The sequence below is a fragment of the Chrysemys picta genome, chromosome 7, assembly GCF_011386835.1.
Source record: "Chrysemys picta bellii isolate R12L10 chromosome 7, ASM1138683v2, whole genome shotgun sequence".
NCBI lineage: Eukaryota > Metazoa > Chordata > Testudines > Emydidae > Chrysemys > Chrysemys picta.
The window spans coordinates 13,472,182-13,496,683 of record NC_088797.1 but is presented as its reverse complement, the minus strand read 5'-3'; the positions used below and the strand labels follow the sequence as shown (position 1 = coordinate 13,496,683).

The 24,502-nt window shown below is 42.6% G+C and overlaps 1 protein-coding gene across 14 annotated transcripts in view; it reads right to left on the bottom strand.

Annotated features, from left to right (window-relative positions):
* CNTN4 (contactin 4) overlaps positions 1 to 23,932 on the bottom strand; it is a 657,650-nt gene extending 633,718 nt beyond the window's left edge. For 5 of the 14 annotated variants that reach the window (XM_065550810.1, XM_065550822.1, XM_008168074.4 and 2 more), the window contains exon 1: positions 23,614 to 23,752. The gene's annotated coding sequence lies outside the window, so the exon portion shown is untranslated. Of the gene's footprint in view, positions 1 to 23,102; positions 23,319 to 23,613 lie in introns of those variants that run through there. The other 9 variants (XM_065550814.1, XM_042849912.2, XM_065550819.1 and 6 more) reach the window with 8 other exon arrangements.
* Between the last annotated feature and the right edge of the window lie 570 nt (positions 23,933 to 24,502).

Sequence of the window (24,502 nt, the reverse complement as noted above, 5' to 3'; positions counted from 1 at the left end):
AGCACCCGCTGGACAGTGCTATGTTGGCGGGAGAGCTTCTCCTGCCGAGGGCCATCCCTACGAGGGTGCAGGGCCCAGGACAAATCAGCCTCCACTGTTTGGGGGCCTGGCTCTGCATCGGCAGCTGGGCTGGAGGGACAGATCTGGCCTGGTGCTGGGCATGGGTGCTGCAGAACCCCACTGGCGCCCCTAGTTCCCGCACCTATTTCTTCTGGGACCAATCGCACCGGCCTGCGGGGTCCCCTAAAACACGGGACCTAGAGCGGTTGCCCTGATTCGCCCTACCCAACGGACGGCTCTGCTCCTGCCCACATAGCTACCACAGCTCACCAGAGCTGGAGTAATTACGTTGACAGGAGAGCTCCTCCCCTCAACTTAGAGCGTCTGCACTAGCAGTGCTAGAGCTGTATCAGTGCAGCTGTGCCGCTGTAAGCTCTGTAGTGTGGCCGTAGTCTAAGGGTCATAATTACTGCTGGTCAAAAAAGGGAATTTTAGCGCCATAAACTGGGATTGGATGACAGGGGATTGATCACTTGCTAACTGCCCTGTTCTGTTCATTCCCTCTGAAGCCCCTTGCACTGGTCACTGTCAGAAGACAGGATACTGGGCTAGATGGATCATTGGTCTGAGCCAACAGGGTTCTTTTTATGTTCTTATTTTGCTAGAAATTCCAACATTTCAAAATGTGTTTTCTTTCTCATTCACAATGAAAAAGTCAGACGTTTCCCATGGAATGGAAATTTAAAAAAAAATTGGAAACATTTTGTTTTGATAATGTCAAATCATTATAATATAAAGTATTTTGTCTCTCTCTCTCTCTATATATATATATATACACACAAAATATAATTATATTATATAATCATCTTAAAATATTTTAATATAAAAGCATGAACAAAATTATAAGATCAAAACAAAATGTGTTCATCTTCTTGAAATGAAACATTTTGAGTAGAGCTAGAAAATTCCCTGATGAAATAGTTTGCCATTGGAAAATGCTGATTTGAGAAAAATCAAAATGTTCCATAGAAATGGATTACTAGGGAATTATGAAAAGGTTTTGACCTTATTGAAAGGTAACATTTCATTTTGATATATATATTCTGAAATACCAATAAGGATAATGATGGAATGAAATGTTTAAACAGTTTCAATCCTTTCCTCTACAGTTGTGTGTTGGAACACAAAGAGATTACTTCTTGTGTGTGTGTTTTGTTTTTTTTAAGGATGTTTTTCCCCCCTTCTTTGGTCTTCGTAAAACTCAAGTCCTTTTCAGTCCATACAAAACAGTCATTATGATTAAATTCCATGTAGAGCTGGGCGGAATTTGGATTTTTTGTTTTGTTTTATGGATTAGTTATGTAATTTCAGAATTTCTTCTGTTCCAGAATGGTTGAAAAACAAACACAAAAAATTGGAATTTCTCATGCACAGAAATTAATAAATTATGTATATTTTGGGTTGAACATTTCAGGTGTGCTTCGTTCTAATTTTTTACATTTAAAAAAGGTTGTAATATAAAAAAAGAGTCACTTTGAAATGGAAAATTGAAATACTCCATTCAAAATAGTTATAACATTTCAAGCTTATCAAAACCCTAATATCAATTTGTCTTTCAAAATGAATTTTTGTGAAAGGCGAAATCTTTCGATTTTGACAAATTGGCATTTTCTGACAGAAAAAAAATATTAGATTGGAAATTATCCAACCAATTATGCTTCCATGCCTGTTACTCCTCTTCTTCCACTACATTTTCAAGCTTCTTATCCTTGTTTTATAGCCTCTCTCCTGTCTCTTTTTAAATGGTCCCTCCAGGTCCCTATTCTCTGCCAGTGATGTGGACATGGGCACACTGTTCTTCAACTATTAACTCTGTGCTTCCTTTCACATCATGCTTACACAAAGAACATTTTATCTGTGAGCTAGGAGTAAGTGGGGAAAACAACCAAACTAATTTTAAGATGGAGCTTGATACATTTGTGAACAGGATTATATGATAATGTTGTGCGTGATAGCAGGAGATTGGCCTTGATGACCCAAGAGTTCCCTTCCAGTTTTATGTCTTATGTTCCAATGTAGTCCATAAGACCACAAAACAAGCCATTGTATTAATCAAGACATGGCCATATATCACTTTGACTCCTTCTCTAGAATATTATATCCCCTATCTGTCCACCCTTTGTCTGTCTCTTTTTGGACTATATGGGACAGCGACCGTCTTCTTACATTTTCTGATCAGTGCCTAATGAATTGGTGAGTATACTGGAAACAATGATAAAGTTGATAGAAAACCTGCATAAGTGGTGCCAGTCATTTATACACATTGTTTATATAAATAATACACAATATACTTTGCAGTAATAGGGAGACTTGGCAAATTTCCTTCTCAGGGATTTACACAACCTTTTTTCTCCCTATCTTTAAATCATATGAGTTCAGCCACCACATTTTTTTCCCCTTGAAAATGAACCCAAAAACGCAAAGAAAAGAAACTGGCAGAAATAGGTGTTTTCTATATGACTAAAGGAATTATACACAACAGCTTGCCACCTTAAATAAAGTTACCCAAACAATTCACAGTGCCAGATTAATTTTCACTAAAGAACAAAACAAGTTTATTTAACTACAAAGAGATAGATTTTAAATTAGTCCAAGTAATGAGGCTTTAAATCAGAAATGGTTACAAGAAAAATAAAGTTAAAACACTTTCTAAACTTAAACTTGACTTGATTCAAAGTGAAGTCCTTACCACATGTTTTCAGTACATTACTGACCAAACTTTCAGGCCAGGATCTGTTCCCAAAGTCCAATGACTGGGATTTGTGTGTGTGTGTGTTGTTTTCTTAGGTGAGAGATGGATAGGAGGAGATAAGTGACAAGAAAAACCCAAGTTATTTTTATGTTAGCCACCCTTTAAAAGCATTTTCTTGAGCATGACCTTAAAGTTAAAGTTCTTTCCGGCTGAGAGCAAGGAGACATGGAGTCCAGTGGAGGAAGGAGGCTTCATGCTGTTTCTTTTCACCTGTGCATAGTGAAATGCAGATTTTCTTTGTTTTCTTTTTTCCCCCTCCTGCTGTCTGAAGATTCTTTTTAAAGCTTATACATAAATTGAAGTTAACACAAATCCCTTTAAGATTGTCCTCTGTCAAGCAGACCTCTTTATAAAACTTTGATACATACATTTTACCACAATATTTTTTGACCAGCAAGTTATTAGTTTTCAAATGATACCTTACAAGGCATATTTTGTTCAAAGCTTATCACAATAGGATGCAGGGCCTGGAATACAGGGGTACATTCTGTCGCAAAATGGCAAACACACAAGTGCTTAGCTTTACCTGTAATCAGACTTATGGTTCATTTTAATTGACTTTAAAAATACGGTTCATGGGGTGGAATTTTCAATTTCAGGACAGCGTTCTTTGCGCTATTGGATAAAGGAGATGAGCTGAGCCAGATAACGTATACAATTTTCATCACCAGAGTAAATTCCACTGGAGAACTACAGTCTTGTGTTATGTGGAATTTAATCAATTATTAAGGCTGCCAGAAAGAATCTAAATGATTTGAGAGCTGCACTTGGATTGAGATATTATAAAAAATAAGTTTTATGCAAAACCTTAAGTAGTTTGCAGATTTATACCACTGTAATGTAAGGGTTTGATATATGTTAGTATCTAGTTATTATTAGGTTTTCCTGTGGTGTTTATTCCTCCTCATAATGAGTATGCAATTTAATTCTGCTTTTGAAAAATTAACAAAATACATTTTGAAACCCGAGTATTTGATTAGGTACTCAATCCTTAAGTTTGGAAGTTTAATTTAGTCCTTCAAATATAGGAAGAGTAATGAATTTTAAAAGACTCTGCATTAGAGATAATCTATCCCAGTGGTCCTTAAAGCCAGTCCGCCGCTTGTTCAGGGAAAGCCCCTGGTGGGCTGGGCCGGTTTGTTTACCTGCTGCATCCGCAGGTTCGGCCAATCGCGGCTCCCACTGGCCGCAGTTTGCCACTCTAGCCCAGTGGGGACTGTTGGAAGCGGCGGCCAGCACATCCCTTGGCCCGTGCCCCTTCCTGCAGCCCCCATTGGCCTGGAGCGGCGAACTGCGGCTAGTGGGAGCCGCGAAAGGCCGAACCTGCGGACACGGCAGGTAAACAAACCGCCCTGGCCTGCCAGGGGCTTTCCCTGAACAAGCGGCGGACCGGCTTTGAGAACCACTGATCTATCCTACATATTCCAACGGCTAAAACTGAATATTTGAAGAATGTACTAACTAAAGATGAGTCCAAAGAAAAAAAAATGCAAAGACAATAAAACTTTGCAACTCAAGACCATTTCTTATTTTAATTAGGCAGGATATAGATTTATAATGCAATCCATGGCTGATATAAAAAGTTAATATTAGGTGCCTTTCTGCCCATTTTGAAAGGTTAAGTGATAGAGGCAGATAATATAGATATAAGCTGTTTCTTGATCCACTTCAGAACTATGAACTTATTTCCTCCTTCAGTCTTTTACCATAATAAAAGGACCTAGTCTAATTTTGGGAATCTTCTTTTTTAGAGAGTCACTTTTGGACTAAGACAGTGCCATTTCAGACTGAGGGCAAATTGTAACAGCTTAACTATTTTATAAATCCTTGAAAGTGTGGGGTTTTGGTTTTTTGTTTTTTTTTTTGGTGGGAAGACCGATACATCCTTAAGTAGTTTGCAGATTTTTATCACTGTAATTAATGTAAGGAACTAACATCTTATGTCTGTTACAGACAAAGATGGATAATCCAGGAATAGAAGTACCATTTTGAAGTGTGACCCTGAAGTTGACAGATTGATTTTATAGATATAGAACTGTGTTATTTCTGTAATATCTGAACTCAGTTTAAGTTTGATCTATAAGATTATTTTCATTCATCCCCTTTGGACAATTGCAACAATGATGTTTCACTTCTCCCTACCCGGATCTCATTTTGTCTTGCACTGCAACTCTGCTTAGAAAGCTGTTTGGCAGCAGTATTTCAGAAATATGAATCAAATTTTGCTGAATGAAACGAAATTAACTATCCAGGAAAAGATAATCTACTTTTTCAGTTGTAGCAATTCCATATTTTGTGCAATAGTACTGAAATACACTAATAAATAATATTAAATGGTTCTGAGACTTTTTATTCTCTACTGATAGCAAACAAACAGGCCAACAGAATTAGCCATCCTTTCTCTGAATATGGTGAAAATTGTCTGGGGGATGTTGTTGGTCCACTAAGCAGGCAGAAAACTATACATTCATGACAAAAATTCTAATGGAGCTACCAATAACTTCCCTGCACTTGGCGAGAAATGGAAGGAACTGGTCAAGCATTTGGTCCTCAGTACATTTTGGATTCTGAATACTGTCAGGGTGTATCTACAAAGCAACTAGACAGCCATGGCTGGCCTGTCCCAGCTGACTCAGGGTTGCAGGGCTTAGGCTACGGGGCTGTTTAGTTGCAGTGTAGACTTCCAGGCTTGGGCTAGAGCCCAGACTCTAGGACTGTGTGAGGTGGGAGGGTTTTTGTTTGTAGTGTAGATGTACCCTCTGATTCGACATTAAAAATGCATTTGAATAGGATTTGAAGGAGTTTCCCTCTTTTTAATGTTTTAAATGTATAGAATGTAGTTTTGAATTATAGTTGAGTCATATCATATTGGTGTGTTCCCCCTCCCCATTGGACACACAGTAATTGCCTCATCTTGTATGAAGATGGCATGAGCTCCCAATCCAGCAAAGCACCTAACTTCAATGGGATGACTTATGTGCTTAAAGTTAAGCAGATGTTTCAAGTGCTTTGGAGTTCATGTGCACTTGCTGACATTCTTTAGCTTATGTAAGGGAAGAGGATGTCTCTTCCACACAGGCCCCCCTTCCCTGGGGAAGCCCATCAGAAGAGCTCAATAAGGGTGAATCCATGCTGGGGTGGGGGAAGTGGGCTAGGGTTGAGATGAGTCTATCACCATCATTCTCCCTTCCCGATGTAGTGCATCCACATGGATTTCTAAGCCTACATTAATGCTGCTTGAAGTAGCAATCCCTTCTTTGGCATCAAGACCCTCATGGAGAGTTTTTCAGCAGGAGTCTCCCCCCAAGAGCTGTGATGCCAGATGGGAAGCATCCATGGTCCAATTCTCTGTGGGACTGGAGATTCCCTTCCAACCAGATCTCTTCATGTTCCATTTAAAGTAGTGGTGGAACTATCAGAACAATAAATAAAGGTTTCAGCAGGGAGGAGACAGGTGTCAATGATGGCAGAATAACTGAACACGAGGATTTTCTCATTGCTCCACTGACCAATCCCCAATCACTCCTTTGCATTTCTCTCCCTGCCTCTTGCTCTGTCCCACGTTCATCAGCCCTTCTCCATCTCTTCACTTCCCTGCAGCTGTCATGTCTTTCCTTCTCCTGAAGCACCATCAGGAGGGTCTCTAATTGCTTCGTATGTAAGAGTTGCATTGTATGTAAGAGAACAGTATGACTGCTCAGAGCTCCAGTATGAAACTGCAGAAAAACCTGAGAGTCTCTGAATTAAGTTTAGAAGTGTGAGCAATAAGGTGATGTCGTGGTGGGAGTCTGCTATAGACCACCAGACCAGGGGGATGAGGTGAACGAGGCTTTCTTCTGGCAACTAACAGAAGTTACTAGATCGCAGGCCCTGGTTCTCGTGGGGTGTAGATATGTAGAAAGAAAAGTAAATATGGCAGGCGACCAGCCTGGCTTAACAGTGAAATCCTTGCTGATCTTAAACAGAAAAAAGAAACTTACAAGAAGTGGAAGATTGGACAAATGACCAGGGAGGAGTATAAAAATATTGCTCAGGCATGCAGGAGAGAAATCAGGAAGGCCAAATCACACTTGGAGTTGCAGCTAGCAAGGGATGTTAAGAGTAACAAGAAAGGTTTCTTCAGAAATGTTAGCAACATGAAGAAGGTCAAGGAAAGTGTAGGCCACTTACTGAATGAGGGAGGCAACCTAGTGAGTGAGGATGTGGAAACAGCTAATGTACTCAATGCTTTTTTTGCCTCTATCTTCACAAATAAGGTCAGCTCCCAGACTACTGCACTGGGCAGCACAGTATGGGGAGGAGGTGACCAACCCTCTGTGGAGAAAAGTCGTTCAAGACTATTTAGAAAAGCTGGACGAGCACAAGTCCATGGGGCTGGATGCACTGTATCCGAGGGTGCTAATGGAGTTGGCTGATGTGATTGCAAAGCCATTGGCCATTTTCTTTGAAAACTCATGGCGACCGGGGGAGGTCCTGGATGACTGGAAAAAGGCTAATGTAATGCCCATCTTTAAAAAAGGGAAGGAGGAGGATCTGGGGAACTACAGGCGAGTCAGCCTCACCTCAGTCCCTGGAAAAATCATGGAGCAGGTCCTCAAGGAATCAATTCTGAAGCACTTAGTAGAGAGAAAAGTGATCAGGAGCAGTCAGCATGGATTCACCAAGGGCAAATCATGCCTGACTAACCTAATTACCTTCTATGAGGAGATAACTGGCTCTGTGGATGAGGGCAAAGCAGTGGATGTGTTATTCCTTGACTTTAGCAAAGCTTTCGATATGGTCTCCCACAGTATTCTTGCCAGCAAGTTAAAGAAGTATAGGCTGGATGAATGGACTATAAGGTGGATAGAGAGCTGGCTAGATCATTGGGCTCAATGGGTAGTGATCAATGGCTCCATGTCTAGTTGGCAGTCGGTATCAAGCGATATCAAGGGTCGGTCCTAGGGCCGGTTTTATTCAATATCTTCATTAACACTCTGGAGAATGGCATGGATTGCACCCTCAGCAAGTTTGAAGAGGACACTAAACTGGGAGGAGTCGTAGATATGCTGGAGGGTAGGGATAGGATACAGAGGGACCTAGACAAATTAGAGGATTGGGCCAAAAGTAATCTGATGAGGTTCAACAAGGACAAATGCAGAGTCCTGCACTTAGGACGGAAGAATCCCATGCACTGCTACAGACTAGGGACCAAGCGGATAGGCAGCAGTTCTGCAGAAAAGGACCTAGGGGTTACAGTGGATGAGAAGCTGGATATGAGTCAACAGTGTGCCCTTGTTGCCAAGAAGGCTAGTGGCATTTTGGGCTGTATCCAGCAGATTGAGAGATGTGATCATTCCCCTCTATTAGGCATTGGTGAGGCCTCATCTGGAGTACTGTGTCCAGTTTGGGGCCCCACACTACAAGAAGGATGTGGAAAAATTGGAAAGAGTCCAGCGAAGGGCAACAAAAATTATTAGGGGGCTGGAGCACATGATTTATGAGGAGAGGCTGAGGGAACTGGGATTATTTAGTCTGCAGAAGAGACGAATGAGGGGGGATTTGATAGCTGCTTTCAAATACCTGAAAGGGGGTTCCAAAGAGAATGGATCTAGACTGTTCTCAGTAGTACCAGATGACAGAATGAGGAGTAATGGTCTCAAGTTGCAGTGGGGGAGGTTTAGGTTGGATATTAGGAAAAACTTTTTCACTAGGAGGGTGGTGAAGCACTGGAATGGGTTACCTAGGGAGGTGGTGAAATCTTCCTTAAAAACCTCTAAGGTCAGGCTTGACAAAGCCCTGGCTGGGATGATTTAGTTGGGCATTAGTCCTGCTTTGAGCAGGGGCTTGGACTAGTTGACCTCCTGAGGTCCCTTCCAACCCTGATATTCTATGATTCGTTTTCTTTTCACATACCCTCCATGCTCCTTTACTCCTCTCTTTGCAGACAGCTGTACAGGGAACAAGAGGCCTCAGAAACTTGCTTATTCAGGTGAGTGTTTACAAAGGAGGATAAAACAGCAATGCAAATAATTCACTTCTACCCATTTATTTGTTTACACTATTCTAGATTCCTCTGAGATGTGCTATTCAGCTACATTGTAACCTCTTATGCCGGACTGAACAAATCAAGGAGTATATATTCCTGAACCATCAGCAGCTTATTTTGGCACATACTGTCAGTTTCTGCCTCAGATGGTATAGTCAGACTTGATACTTTTATGTACTAGGAAAATACAGATTGACCTTGAAACTCACTTTTCAAAGGGAAGCACTGAGAATTAAAAAAGGCGTGGGAGGGACATAACATTAAGCCAGAGGATCAAAGAGACCAAAACCACTTAATCTATATCAAGCCATTTTACAAAATGATATAGTTGCTAACATTACATAACAGTGTGATTCTGATTAAATCACAGGTTAGGGTATAAAATGTTTACATATGAAATCACGCATAAAGATCTAGGATTTGTGACTTTTAGAAGGTATTGTGCTTTTTAACTGAGCAGCATTTTACCTCTATTGCTTTTGTTTCATGGGCACACATACAATGACTGTGGACATGTGAAGTTGCTGTAAAAGCTGGTTGTATGATTTTTAGCATCTTTCCAGGAAGAGATTATGGTATCTTCCTTGATTTTCATGCACAATACAGAAAGAGGGCCAAGTTCCCAAGTGCAGAAAGAGGTGCAAGTCTGTAACCAGCTGGTATAGCTCACTAGAACAGGTGGGGCTGGCCAGGAATGGGCAGAACCACAGGATTTTGGAGATGCACTGACCATGCACACTGTAAGAAGAGCTTTAACTGGCTGACCTCTCATGGTGCCTCAGCCAGAGTTTAAAGATGCTTACTCCCCACTCCAGTCTATCCCGCATTGACTTGCCCTCCCACCAGGGAGAATGCTTTCTCGGACATAGCTGCCTCTGTGGATGAAAGGTGCTGCAAGTTTCACTGCTGCATCTCAGAGGGTGAATCAAGCCTGTTACTAAGTGTAGATAATTACATGCCTAATTCCATGGGATAGGAAAGTTCTCCTGTGAGGTGCTGGACTCCCATTGAAGTTACTGGAGGTGCTGCGTATTTCACAGGATTTGGACCTATATATCTACCTTGAAGAAAATTGTACAGTCACGTGGCATAGTTTAAACAGCAATTCTCTTTTTAAAAGAGGTCAGTGAACACATACCTTCACACAAAGCTACAGCATCGACTTTTAATCAGAGATGATTAAACCCAACTTTTAAAAATGTCATATATAGCAAGATGCCTTTAAAACATTACAAATACATAGCTCAAAAGTTGCCATAATCACCAGTAGAGTCACATTTGCAACATATGCTACATTCTCATATTTTGTAAATATAGGGCAGGAAAACCCTGCACTTAATACAACTTGTTGTCAAGTATCTTCAGTCTTTAGTATAAGTACCACATGGCTCCAAGCTCCCTTTTAGCTGGAGAAAAAAATGAAGCTTGGGATCCATTAATTCATTGCATGAGTTATAGTTCCCTGCAGCACCTTTTGTTCACTGTCAGAGTTCTGCAACCATGACAAATGCAGCTGCAGTTAGCCCAAAACTCTAGAAATTCATATACTAAAGCATTAAATGACTAACTATAAACCTACCAAATGATCTCCTATGTAACCTAGAATTTTTATTACATATGCTGCAGAAGAGTCTAGTGATAGCATTCCACTAATGAAAAGTGGAACTGTGTGAGATTATGCACCATGATTACTGTTTTCTGGGAGAAATCAGAGCCCTTGCGAACATCAGGCAGTGATATCAGAGACCGGGGGGAAGGTTGTGGATGAGCATGGCTAATTAAGTCAGTTGAGGGGAGTGAGGGGCTGGATACCTTTTCCTGCTTCAGTAGTAAACGTGTATATATTAGCTATTTATACTATTCACCCCACAAGAAAGGCTGAATCTAAAGGAATAAACAGACAAACAGATTCGTAATTGGAAACAGCAAGTTACGGTCAAGTTTTCTGTTCTCTGTTTTGTTCCTATCAAATGACAAGGGTTAAAACTGTGGCCTGGTCTACACTGGGGGGGCGGGGGGGGGGGGGGGAAATCATTCTAAGATATGCAACTTCAGCTACAAGAATAGCGTAGCTGAAGTCGACGCATCTTAGATCGACTTAGATTGACTTACTTCGCATCCTTGCGGCACGGGATCGATGGCCACCGCTCCCCCGTCGACTCCACTTCCGCCTCTCGCCCTGGTGGAGTTCTGGAGTCAACAGGGAGCGTGGTCGGGGATCGATTTATCGTGACTAGATGAGACACGATACATCAATCCCTGATAGATTGATCACTACCCGCTGATCCGGCAGGTAGTGTAGACATACCCTGTGATGCTGTGACCTAAAAACTCTAGGATCTTCATCATGGGCCCCATCCAGAGCCCAGGGAATCAGTGAGAAGACTCCCATTGATGTCAGTGGGCTTTCGCTCACCCCCTAGCGGCAGTAATAGTTCAGAAAAACAACTTTCAAAGTCTTTAGAACCTCCAGCTCTTCAAAGGGATCTAAAACTAAATTAAATTGGTGAGGAATGTTGTTGTTGTTTTTTTTAATGCCTCTAAATTACCAGCAAGTAAATCATAGTGGTGAAAAGAGATTTTGCAGTCATTGTATCAATGATAGAAGGATTTCTTATTTTCACATGAGTAAAAAATTAGTTTGACCTTTGCAGGATTCTAGTACTAGCCTTTTTTTCCACTTGACTTCAGAAAATATTGAGTCAGTCTACATCTGTGCTCCTTCATTCTCAGATCTATTTGACTAGTGTTTTTTCCCTACATTTGCAATTACAAGCAGTATATCAAATTTTAAATTCACCTGAGCAATTCTTTCATTCAAAATAGTGTATTATTAGCATTTCATATAAAAAAGATTTAACATTATGCCTCCTCTTTCAAAATATTCCCCCCAGTAAAGTGTGTTAAATGTCTAATATGTACATTTAATATTCACTGTGCAGCATGTACACAAAACACTAGGAAAAAATAGCAGGAAACTATCATGACTTGGAACAGAAATGGGGAGCCATTTGGATGTATTTCTGTGAGGCTCCTCTTATCAGGGCCGGCTCCAGGCACCAGCTCAACAAGCAGGTGCTTGGGGCGGCCAAGAGAGAGGGGCGGCACCTGCGGCAATTCGGGGGTGGCAGGTCCCTCACTCCCTCTAGAAGCGAAGGACCTGCCGCTGAACTACCGCTGCCGATCGCGGCTTTTGTTTTTGTTTTGTTTTTTGCTTGGGGCGGCAGAAATGCTGGAGCCGGCCCTGCCTCTTATGGTCTGGTTTACTCCTGCAAGAAACATCTGATCATAGCAGGAACTAACTGAGAAGTCCAGGATACCAGTACAGAATGCCCACTGAATGTAGAAATATCTGCTCCTGTGGCACATTGCTCTTCTCCATTTTCCAGGTAAAGAAGCCGAGATGTGGAAAGGATGAGCAAAACTGTTTAAAAAGGGAGACAACAAAAGAACAGGTTTTGGAGAGAAGGAGGGGAGCGCGGGGGGAAGAGAAAGAGAACTCTCTGCAGCCCCTTGCTATACCTTACTGACCTTCCAGATGGAACTGAGGGAAGGGAAGAGGCTATGAAGCTTTCACCACAAACTGCCCATTAGACTTTGCACAGATATGTTGTTCCAGTCCATAGACCTTTCTCCTGGTCTACTGAGGGAGATTCATGGCTTGGACACTGAGTGCCACTTTAACTCCTGTGGAGAGCTGACGTGACCTGCCTCCTGTGAATTGAGCAGTGTATTCCCATGCCCACTTCGATTTCTGAAATACCAGGCTGGCCCTTAGCTACACTGTATGTGTATTTGGGAGTACCCAGGAGGAGATGCCGCTACAACTAGTTAGCTAGTGAATAAGGTAGGTTCAGAAAACTCTCAAGGTAGCCTGGGTAATGGGACTATGCTCTGTCCAGGACTCACTACTAAATCCCCTGCATTTCAGTACAGGATCCCTGTATAGGAATGTGCACTCATAACAAGCACCCAGCTTGCTGTCACCATTTCACAAGGGTTCCTGCTATACTTTGAAACTGTTGCCCATCTACCAACTGCACTGCCCAGCCAGACATCTGCCAACATTTGGTCCAGAGAACACAGAGCTCTAGGAACTGTTAGCTGTTCATTCATGTTCTAGCAAGACTGCTAGGGAGACCTTGACAGCAGGCCTGCTCAACTTCCGGCTTTCTGGTCCCACCTGATTCATTGATACTTCCGTGTATTTTCTTTTTTTTTTTTTTGCCAGCTATAAGAGTGGGCTGGATTAGTATCTAAGACTCCCTCTTTGCCTGCTCTGAGTTCTCCCCCATTTCCCTCTCAATGAAAGGGAAAGGAAGTTAGGGAGGAGCAAAGACGGGAATGCTGAACAGCCAGCAAAGGTGGGGTAGTGGGAGGATATCTAAGCCATCAGTCAACCACTACAGAAGCTGCTGCTGTTGGGAAGACTAGCTCAACACCCAGGACATCATGAGTAAAGGAGGATAATGGTGAGGGGCAACCAGGGGCAGAGAGAGGATTTGTGGGTTGACAGAGAATTGATGGGGACATTGATAGAATGTGAGAAAGAGGAAGGGTGTGTGTGTGGGTAGCTGATAGATATTGGGGAAAGTTAGGGATTCTGGTGGAGGAGTTGGGGAGTGACATACACCATTAGGGATTATATGCAAATTTGCCATGAGCTTTTGGCTGAGCCCATGCAGACAAGACTGCTTCTGAGGCTTCAGGGATCTAGGGGAACAGTCAGCCGGGGTGTTGGAAAAGCTGAATTGTCAGTGTTATTTGCTGGTCAATGGGATGATGCTGTTTGCTTTACATGGTATTACTTTCCCCTCAGGTCCTTTTTCTCAAAATACTTCTCCCTTTAGCACCTTTCCCTAAAGAGAAACTTGTGTGTGTGTATCCAGACTGGCTCATTGATTCCTTGGAGCACTGTGCATGCTATGTTAGATACTAAATTTGGTATCCAAGTCTGGGCAATGCCCACTATGTGCACAATCCCATGAAAGCTGGAGGACTTGCAAAATAACCACACTAATGATGGCCTCAAATCCAGTTGCCAATGACTAGATGATGCCATAATCAAAGTTATTATGCATTGGCTGCCACCATCTAGTGGAAGAGGGGTTACTATGTGTGTGCAAACAGAGATTATATTCACAAGTAACTGCCCACTGAATTGGACATGTGTTTTGAAAATGAAGGTATTGACATGATTCAAGAAAAAAACCTGACAAGCTGCTTCCAGTTAATTGCAAACACTGAACAATATTCCAAAGGTTCTTTTGGATTAAAAACATATTTATATAATGATTTGGAAGAAATGGTCACTCAAATATGCTCAGAATAATGAAAAATATTGTAATTCAAAATAATTTGCATGCAAAAATTACCAATCTGCTGTATCTACAAAAATCCTATTGACATGCATATATCAAGGGCTGGTTTGAAATCCTGTTTCATATGTTGCCAAGGGTTGATGCTATTTGAAATGTATTTTTTCCTCCTGCAGTGCATGATGATTTCTACTTCTAGCCATACATGCACAGCAGAGGGCATTAGATATCTCCAAACTGAACAACAATATATGTACAATTAAATAGGAGAACTCATTCTCAAGACTAAAACCATTTTAGGCAAGTGTTCTGCTTTGATGCTAAACAAGCAACTCTTTTGTAAGCCAGGAGTTCTTTGCTGTTCAGGAATTCATTCCAAAAGACTGGAATAAAGAGCTTTCATCCCTCTCCACCAGAACAGTCTAGTAGTGATAAAACATCATTATTTGAAGACAGGGGTTCAGTGGCCTAAATAAAGTTGTGGTGGTCTCACTCCAGTGCCAAGTGAACAAGCTTCCACCCTAGCAAAATTCATATCTTTGATTGTCCCACAAAAGAGCCAAGGTTTTAAGAGGCTTGACAATTGGAATAACTTCTGAACCCTACTGATATTAATTCCAGGACAGTGATGAAGCGACATGGACAAGCCGGCTTTTCCCAATGACTCCGTTATGCCTGTCCTGTGGCTAGATAGAAGATTACATTTCAGAGCTATTAGACTGTCACTTTTCATGAGGAGTAAATTCACCTTAACAAAAAATAGAAATTTAAGAGGCCACATCTTGCCCTGATTTATAGTATCATGTCCAGAAAAGTTGTAACTAAATGGAGTGGGAGTACATTAGGTTTAAAACAGCTCAGAATTTGGCCTAAGTATTTAATCACATTAATCAAATACAGAGATACATTGCCGACAATAACCCTCTTGGCATCATTTGCAAGTTTTGTTGACTCACGGAGAGAGGCGAGTCCCCATCTAACCTGGGCATAATGGAGGTGGGAGAGACTATCTGGAGAATGAAGATCAAGGCAATGGGCTGAGCAGATTTGAGGGGCAACAGCTAAATACAGCTTGAACTGAACTTTATCATACTGTTGATTAAACTGAGGATGGAGAGTTTGGACTCTAAAGTGAGGGCTGCATTTGCAGAGCAAGTTGGGAAAGGCACCTGGTCAAACTTTTTTTCAGGCTATAGATAATAAAAGACAAAGGCTGGAGAACAGAACAATGAACTAACTATATCATGAAAAAAACATGCATTCAACATACACTCAGAAGCTCTGTGGACTTTCAGAGATAGCTATTTAAGTCTTTACATCCATATATTATTAGAAGCATATATATAACTGTCTAGGTTTGATGTTATTTGTAAGTATTGGCAATAATACCCTGTGATCACCTGCATAAGTGTTTAATAAGATAGATATTAAAGTTTGGTTTAAAAAACCCTTGTATATTACTGCCACCCAGGACATGAAGGTTTAATTACCATCTGTAATGCAAATTTTTTCCATTATAAACAAAATAATCTTTACTGTTTGCTCATTATCTTAGTCCTCTAATTTAAGACTAAAATTACTTGTTAAGCCTTATGCATATCAGGTTTAAATGGGAAATGTATAAATCAGGTTAAATATTTTATATAAATAAAATGCAAAGGCATATATTGTCTCAAGCCTACAATTACCTTGTATTGTATTTAGGGGTGGTGTCATCAAATCTCTCACCTCCGTAGAGCCTTCTGGTGCCTGGATGAGGCATTGCAGGGATTGTCCCAGACTAGTGCCCACTTCTATCATTCTGGGGGCCTCAACAATTTGTCGTTGTGTGCAGCCTAGCTCTCTGGCCAGGTCACTGTTCAGTTCTTTCCCCTTTGGCAGTAAATAGAAAGGTTGCCAAAATAGGAAACTCAAAGTCTAATGTCTACCAAGCCCATCTCCCAGCCTCTATCAGCTGTTATTGGCTTTTTTTGATCTTTGTTGCCCACGTTTCCCCTCTTGGTCTAGGGAAGAGATGGGGGAACCCAGCCCTGCCCTCTCCTCTGGGTTCCAGCCAACAAACCCTATTTACATGTTTAAGGACCTTTTCTTCAATCCCTCCACCATTTTCCCCAGGGCTGTTCCTTCTGCCAGCTCCCCTCCACTGAAGGCCCTGCCTAATTAGTCTTCCAATCTGGAGGGTACAGCAAGCCAACCTTCTGTTGTCAGCATCACCCTGCTGTGAGGGAGGAGGCAGCTTTTATATGGCTCCTCTTCCCAGTTGGTTGGGTTAGAGGGGAGCTTTGCCCTTCCCTGCATTCTCTGCAGGATTTCAGTCCTTTAAAGGTACAGTAGCCTGATTCCTTCTCTGAGCACCAGGACTCAGTCTCTACATGTATTTTTTGGACCCTTCTCAAGCCTTAGAGGTTCAAGTCAGGTGGCTGAATGGGCTGACCACTGGAAGCTACTGCCCTCTATGGTGGACTACCCTATCACAGATGGGCAAATGAGTTTTGATAAATAACTAATAAAGTAGAATTGGCCTAAACCTTCTAGACCAGCCATCAAACTCAAATGAAGGTTTGAATCAATTTTAATAAGAACACCTCTTCTCCAGTATAACATCTATTCTGCCCATCAGAGGCCCTGCTACCTTGACTTGGCCCCTCGTGGAATCACATAGGGCAATCTCTACTTTCCTGGGTGCTGTCCTCAAATCTTGGATGCTCTGGCTTCAGCCATATGACACATTCTAGAACTCTCTTAACTCAGGGAACTCTCAGAACATGCAAGTTTGAAGATAGCAGCTATACCAAAAACTTGACCATAGGCTAAACATGAATATTCTAAAGTGTAGAGGGAATAATTAAAGGGGTGATGGAGACCTTAGACTGGGCAGAGGAGCGAGAAAGGACCAAAGTGTGAAAGGGGAAGGAACATCATGGGAGAGAGAGGGGAAGAAGGTTGTCCTCCTTGGTAAGGGAAAGTAGAATGTGGGAAAAGCCCAATTCTCTGAGGTGGGCAGGGGGTCAGGTCAGAAGGGGAACAGATTTGGTTAGTGAGAGGAAGGGAAAAGGGTGAATAGGGAAAAATGTGTATTAAGTAGCAGTCATCTTTTGGTCCTTAACATACACCCATTTGATGTGGTTTCATAATGTATCATTCTATTTATTGAGCTCTACTATCTAAGGTTCATTTCAACTGAGTGTATTCATGGTAACTATTAAGTCATTACTGAGGAGTGTTTCTTTTTTTAAACTCTTGTGTTAACCTTTAATTAAACTAAAAATTACATTGGAATGGATTCTCCCTGAATATTTGCTTTGCTTGCTTGTTAAATGTCACTTTGTTTGTTTTTGACAATATAAATATGAAGATATAGAATCCACTGTATTCCTTAAAAAAAAAGAAAAAGACGACTTTGCTTTACCCCAAAACTTGTGCCCTTAATAAAATTGTATAGAGTACTAGTCTCAGCTTGTGGCTCACTGGGACTTTATGGAAGAATTAACAGAACAATGAATTTTGTAAGACAAAGTTCTTACCCCTTCAAGCTATTTAATGCAATCATGTGGTTTACCTTTGAGACATTGATCTTAAAAGATTAGGTATTCAAGAAAATAGGCCATAATTGCTAAGAAAAAATTAGCCAAGATTTTTTAAAAATGGAGTAGCAATGTGATGAGCTTACCCTACTTAAGTCCTTCATGTTATTATACCTACACTGTGATGTTGGGGGGTAGGTGCCTTAGGCTCCTTACAAAATCCCAATCTATATTAATAGGGCCATAGCCTGCTCGTTTTGCCCAGGTGCGAAGTATACTACTTATGCATCATGCACATCATTATGAAATCATTAGATTAAATGTTTTTAAAAGGTTTTGAATCGGTTGATAACAAAGGCCACCATTTCAGTAACGTGACCCAACAATTCTAAAATCCCTGCCTTTATTTTTGTTGGTATCAGATTAAAATAGGTCTTCATTCCTCAGATTAAGATTAAAAAAATAGTGCTTAGACCTAGGGAGTAGCAAAGAACAAAATTACTTCCTCAGTACAGCATATACAGTCTTGCAACCAATGCTTCATGTATGAAATGTTGTTGCCCAGGTTCTGCAAAGAAATGTGAAACTTATGTATCCTAACATTGACATCTGAGGTTTTCATATCTTTGTAACAGGCGCACCTCTTTGTGGCTCATCTGGGGATTAGCTTGCCAAAGGTTAGATGCCTCTTCCAGCGGTCGCTCAGCCTGTTGTCTCAACCTCGCCCTCCAGGACTCTCTGTGACTTGACCCTCTGGCCAGGTCCCTATAGTCCCTGCGTTCCAGGGTCTACCAATGCTTCTCTGAACAAGCTGTCCCTCTGCCATTCCAGGCAGTCTTCTCTCCTACATCCAAGGCTGTGCCACTTCCCCAACAGCTGATAAGGGTCCCCAGGCCCACCCCTTATTCCAGGTTCTAGCCCTGGGATTCTGTGCTCTGCAGTTATAGTCTACAGTTATGATCCCAGACTTCATTGCTACTGCCCCATGCTTTGTCTTACTTCCTTTTTCTATCCTTTAGCAGCTCTGGGTTTACCACCCATCTGAGCTTCCTCCACTCCCTGTGGCTACTTCTTCCTTTGGCTTCTTGCCAGACCCTGTAATTGCCAACACATCTCTCTCCTGTTAGGGAGTGACTGCAGACTACTTTTCTCAGCTGCTCCCCTTCTGTTCTCAGCTTCTTAGCTTTATTGAAGTCCCACCTGCTCCTGCCTAGGTTAGCTTCATCCTTAATTAAGCATTACTGAGCCCTGGCTTCCCTCCAGGTGCAGCCTATGCTGTTAATTGGCCCATCTAGCATACCCTAACTCTTTCAAGACTGGTGTGGGGTGAACACCTCATCACAATCCCCAATTATTATTTTTTTAGTGGGGGGTGTATTATTGAGGGAATGGAAAGTGCTTATATACTGCCATGTAACTCATTAGATTTGTTAGGAGTCATCATTAGGTATTCATCTAACAAATAATCAAAAGAATGAATCACTAGCATCACAACATTCATATAACCATTGTAACAGATGACAATAAGAATGTGTACAACTCATACTTTTGGCTGGTTTCGAGTTTTAAAGCTGACATCTGTGTATTTCCTGTGATTCATGTTACTTTCCTGTGTTTGTGATTACCTTTGCACCAGAGGTGGACATCACTCATGCAGCAACAAACAGTATACAATTCCTGTGTTTGAAGGAAAATTCCCATCTGGTTCTCCAAACACTTCTCAAAATTACCACCACTTTCGTGTATAGCTGTAAGTGGCAGATCACAGCTAACATGAAAGTGAGTTAGAAACAATATTTAAAGGGACAATATCAGGTCAATTTAGGCCACAAATACAGGTGTGGTAAGAAAGCCACATTTTACAAAATCCATCATCATCAGAAATAGGACCGTGATTATTCTTAATTTCAATTAATTTTACGTGTTCTTGCCTCAACACAGGGGGCTGGTCTAAATCACCTCCTGAGGTCCCCTCTATGATTCTAATTAAAATATTTTATTTTTAAAGAACTAATATTCTCCAGCAGTGTCTGAAACCCAAATGTTGCAGCATGATGCTAGTGTAGGGCTATGCTACGTGTACTTACATTGAGATATATCTATAGATCCTCCTACAAGGCAGAGGTCGTTTCCTCAGTATAACTAGTGGATGTGAACTCCAGCAGGGTGGGGGCACAGTCTTGACTTCAACTAGTTACACTGAGGTGAAAACTACCTGTGCCGTGTCTTCCACTAGGAGTTTACATCAAGACCAAGATAGCTAAATGGAACCAGAACATGAACCCAGCCACAATGGCATGTGAAACAGATGCAGCTGAATAATGAAAAAACATTAACAGCATTATGTTGATGGTAGAAATGAGTTTTGTGTTTTTAATACCCACAAGTGTTACTAATAACATAGATAAGGAAATCTGTCTGCATCTTAAAAAATAAAATATAGGAATTTTAACCCAACGGTGTCATAAGTGTAAAAAAGACTGAAAAGTAAACCTGAAGATCAACAGCAAACATTTGTATCCATCTAGGAGACTCAGGTTCAGGAACGAATAGATGTTCTTGCTTCCAGGTGACTGAGAGGCGTATGTGTTGTGGAGGTCACACACTCACTCTGCAAGTTGTTTGAACTCAGCAACACCACTTGTCTGCTGGCTTGCAGTGCTATTATTTCCGACTCCAGCACAAGTGATTCTCAGCTGACAGTAAAACATCAGCATTCAGAAAACGAACAATAGAGGGACTACAAATATAAATAAGCCAGTAATAGCAAAGGATGGTGGAAATCTCAAAGACCAGCCATCGTAAAGAGTGCTGTCCTGAGTTATTACTAAAAGATATGAGTCAAACACCCTTCCTTCGAGTCATGGGAAAGAGGACTAGAGGCCACTAGTTGCAACTGGTGTCACATCACAACATATGTAGGCACCGAATGGCTGCACACAATTCCAGTACAGAATTTCAAATATCAATAGCACATGACTGGATTTGTCATGCAAGTTCATGGTTAAAGGAACTCAGTGTCATTTTACTATTAAATTTCCCTATGCTAAGGCAAAATTCCCTGGCCCTCCTCTAGTTAAGGGAAAGCTCTTTCACTCCTGCCATTCACATCTAAACAGATACATTCAGTGATCCAAGAAAAGCTTATGCACCAGAAAATGAAAGAGGTTAGAACAGAGCTGTGAAGTTAAACTGCAAGAGATTTCCAAATTCTTCAGTTCTATTCATCCCAGCTCATCTGAATACATTCAAATCAAACTGCTCTTTAGGAATCCAGGCATTTAGTGTGTGGTTTCACTATGCAATACTTAAGCATGATCGTCATACAACCTAACATGTAATGGGTACTGTTTTCAAACATGAAACATTAATATTTTTTCTGAGCACATGCACAATTATTTACAAATACCTACAAATTCAGAGTTCATCCTGCCATAGTTCACTGAGGACCTGGTCCAAAGCCTCCTAAAGTCAATGGACATCTTTCCCATTGACTTCAGTGGTGTTTGGATCATGCCCTTAGTTTGCTTTTGGTGTGCACACAGTAGCTGTGAAGATGAAACGAATATACTAGTGCATTCACCACTGGAAGCCATTGCCTAAAATAAATCAGGAGTTTGGGGAAAATTAGCTGCCTACGTACCTCTAAATGAGGAAGTACAGAAACTAATAGAACTACTGCAGGAAGGGGATTATCCACATAAAATAAATAGTTATGGTAGAAGATTAACGGGGGGACTTTAAGGGATTATTCAGAAGCTATTTAGGCAGATTCAGTAACTGGCAAATGCAATTTAAGGACACAAAAGCTTTGATGAACCCAGAAAGAGAAAACACAAAGTTTCCTGCAAAGTGAAGTAGCAGAAGCACCAGGAATTTTTCTCCCTACACGCCGCCTCCCCCCCCCCCAACCCAGCACCAGATTTTACTGTTAGTTTTGAGTTGGACATCTAAACATAGAAGGATATGTTGGAAAGATTTACTAATAGCTAGAGAAATGAGTGGATTATTTCAGATGGCAAACTAGCCTTGTTAAACATGCTGATCTTATGCCCTGTGGCATCCCCAGCAGTGAAAACAGGTGTTTTGATTTTTAAAGAAAAAACCAATAACTATTTAATAAAGGCTTTCAAAAAGAAGGTGACAGTTTTAATATGAAGCCTGCATCAACTTCTACTGCATATAACTCCAGTAACTTAGCTGTTAGCATAAAGATTACGAACCACATCAAGATATAAGGATAGATTTTTTTTTAAATGAGCACAGATACAAAAATGAAATTCATTAAGAGAGGGAATAATTTTATATGAATACTTGTGGCATCTAGCTCTTTAATATTTTACTCTCTTTTATGCAGTAAGAAAAAAAACAAATTCATTGCCTTAGGCAAAAGCCTGCCTTTATCTCTTCCTGCAGAAATCTGCTTTCACTTATTCTAAGAGGTGATCTAAAATTAGTATGTAAGATACCAACTAATTCCACTTGTTATGCAAGCAACATCGTTTAATTTGTAGGTTAGAGAGCAAGTCGCTCTTGTCTGGGATAAGTAAAACAACATGCTGCATTATGTTGCTCAGAACACGGAAAGCTAACATCAGCCCTTGGAAAGCAAGCGCAGACCAAACCCCTAAACACCAAGAAACACTCGTTTACAACAAGCAAAAGTTATGCATACGTTTCTACTAGATAGCGACATAGCAGGTCCCCCCCCCCCCCCCCCCCTACACACGCTGGGCTTGGTCCTTTCCTCTCCCATTGCTCGGAAAGCTGCACTCTGCATCTAAAAAATCCCCCAAGGACACTGGCTTGATCGCTCTTTGTCGTGCGTTTCGTTTTGGGCTTGCGAAGATCAGAGAAGAGAGCCTGGCATTCTGCGAAACATTAACTTGCTGCACCTACGCGGTTTCGCTTCGCAGGGCTGCAGAATGTCAGGGACCTAGCGCATCCCTTTTTGCTTCAAGGGAGATAAATTAACAGCTCTGCCCCACGCCCTGAAGTATTAGGAAGAACTAACGCAATTCCCTTCAGGGTTGATCATCCGAGTGTCTGTTTCGCCGCGATCCACCACACTGCTCCGCTGTCTCTTATCGCCAACGGGGAGCTGAGCCATACCGCCTGTGTGCTGCCGTCTTGGCTTTATTGCCAAGGTGACTGCAAAGATAGCCGCTATCTAGCAAAGTTGATCGGAAAACCTTGACTTCTCCGGATAAGCCCGCAGCTTAGGCTCGGGCTGGGCAGCTAAGGGGAGATGAATGATACAGACTAGACAACCGGGAAGTGTGCCCTTAGTCTAATTCACAAGTCCCTTTGCAAATACACAACTTCAGAACCTTGCGTGATGTTGCCTCCCAATCCCTCCCCGCCGTGAAACCGCAGGATCAAACACTTGCGGGTCCGCTCGCTGCCCTCCCATAACAAACCTGTTCAGTGCACAGAAAAGTCTCCTAGCCGGGATAGAGGTAAATCGCCGGGACCGTTAGCGTCCAGCACAACTGCTCGGGGAATGCTGCCTGGCCACGGGCGAGCGGGCTGCTGGGGGCACTACCCTACACGACTTGGGCGGTTTTCCCCAGGGCGAGCCTCGGGCGGCAGGAGGAAGCCGCGCGTCCGGCAACAAACAAACTTATTTACCCCCCTCCCCTTGCAACGAGAACGGGCTAGAGCCGCCTCCCAACCAGGGCGCAATTGACCCGCCTGCAAAGAGCCACGCGTCTGCGGAGCGCGCCCGGCCCCGGCAGCCCGCCCAACCCAGCCCCGGGAGCTCCGATCCGCTGGCGGGCAAGGCAGCCGATGCCCATCGCCGCCAGAGCTCCGGTCCCTCTGAACGCTCCTGCCCTTTTTCACACCGCCCTCCCCTACTCCCCCGCCGCAGTCAGCCGGTGCATTGAACTCCCAGCGTCGCCAGCATCTCTGCTCCGGTCCCGGGCTTACCTTCCAGCCGGCTCCGGCAGGCTGCGAGCCGCAGTCGGATTCCCCCCGCCCGGCAGCGGCTGCTCTGAGCCTCGGCTCTGTGCAGCTGAAGAGCCGAGCGTCCTTTGCCCGAGCGCTACCTTCCCGGTTTGCCGTGCAGCCCGGAGGTATGTTGTTAAACCGAGCCGCCTTTGGCCGTAACATTGAACGTCAGAGATTTGGGAGCGCGGAGCAAACCCCACCCTCCAAAACCTGAGCCTTCGCCGCCCGTGGGGGGGTTGGGGGGAGAGGAGAGAATTAAAGAGCAGGCGTGTGTGTTAACTACAAGCGGCGCGGCTCCTCCATTAACCCCTTTCCTCCTAGTCCCCTGCCCTCCGTGCGGGGAACGGTGCAAAGGTTCCTGGCTGCAATGCCTCCCTGTGCGTGTTAACATGCCCCTGATGCGAGGGAGGCAGATTTGCACGGCTCCAGCGCACTTTCAGTCGCTGTTTCCATTACAACTGCTTGCCGGGTTTACAACTTTGCTGCAGAAGGAGTCATTCCGCTCTCCCTTGCAGAGAAAAGGCTTTCAAGGAGTCACTGATGATGATTGACGTGACAGTAGCATCTGGAGGCACAACCCCGATCAGGACCCCGTTCTGCCGGGTGCTGCCCCAAAGAGCTTACAGTCTAAACACACCAGACAAAGGGGGGAAAGAGGACCAGAGAGAGGAAGTGACTTAGGGTCTGTCTACACAGCAAACAACCAACCAACCCCTCCAACAGGACTTGGAGGCCTGGGTCTACACAGACTCTGGCTCACTCTAAAAATAGCCATGTACCTGTATGGGCTGGAACTCTAAAACCCATCCCTGGCCCAGTTAAGAGCCAGAACATATACAGGGCTATATTTTGCACTATAGACCCAGGC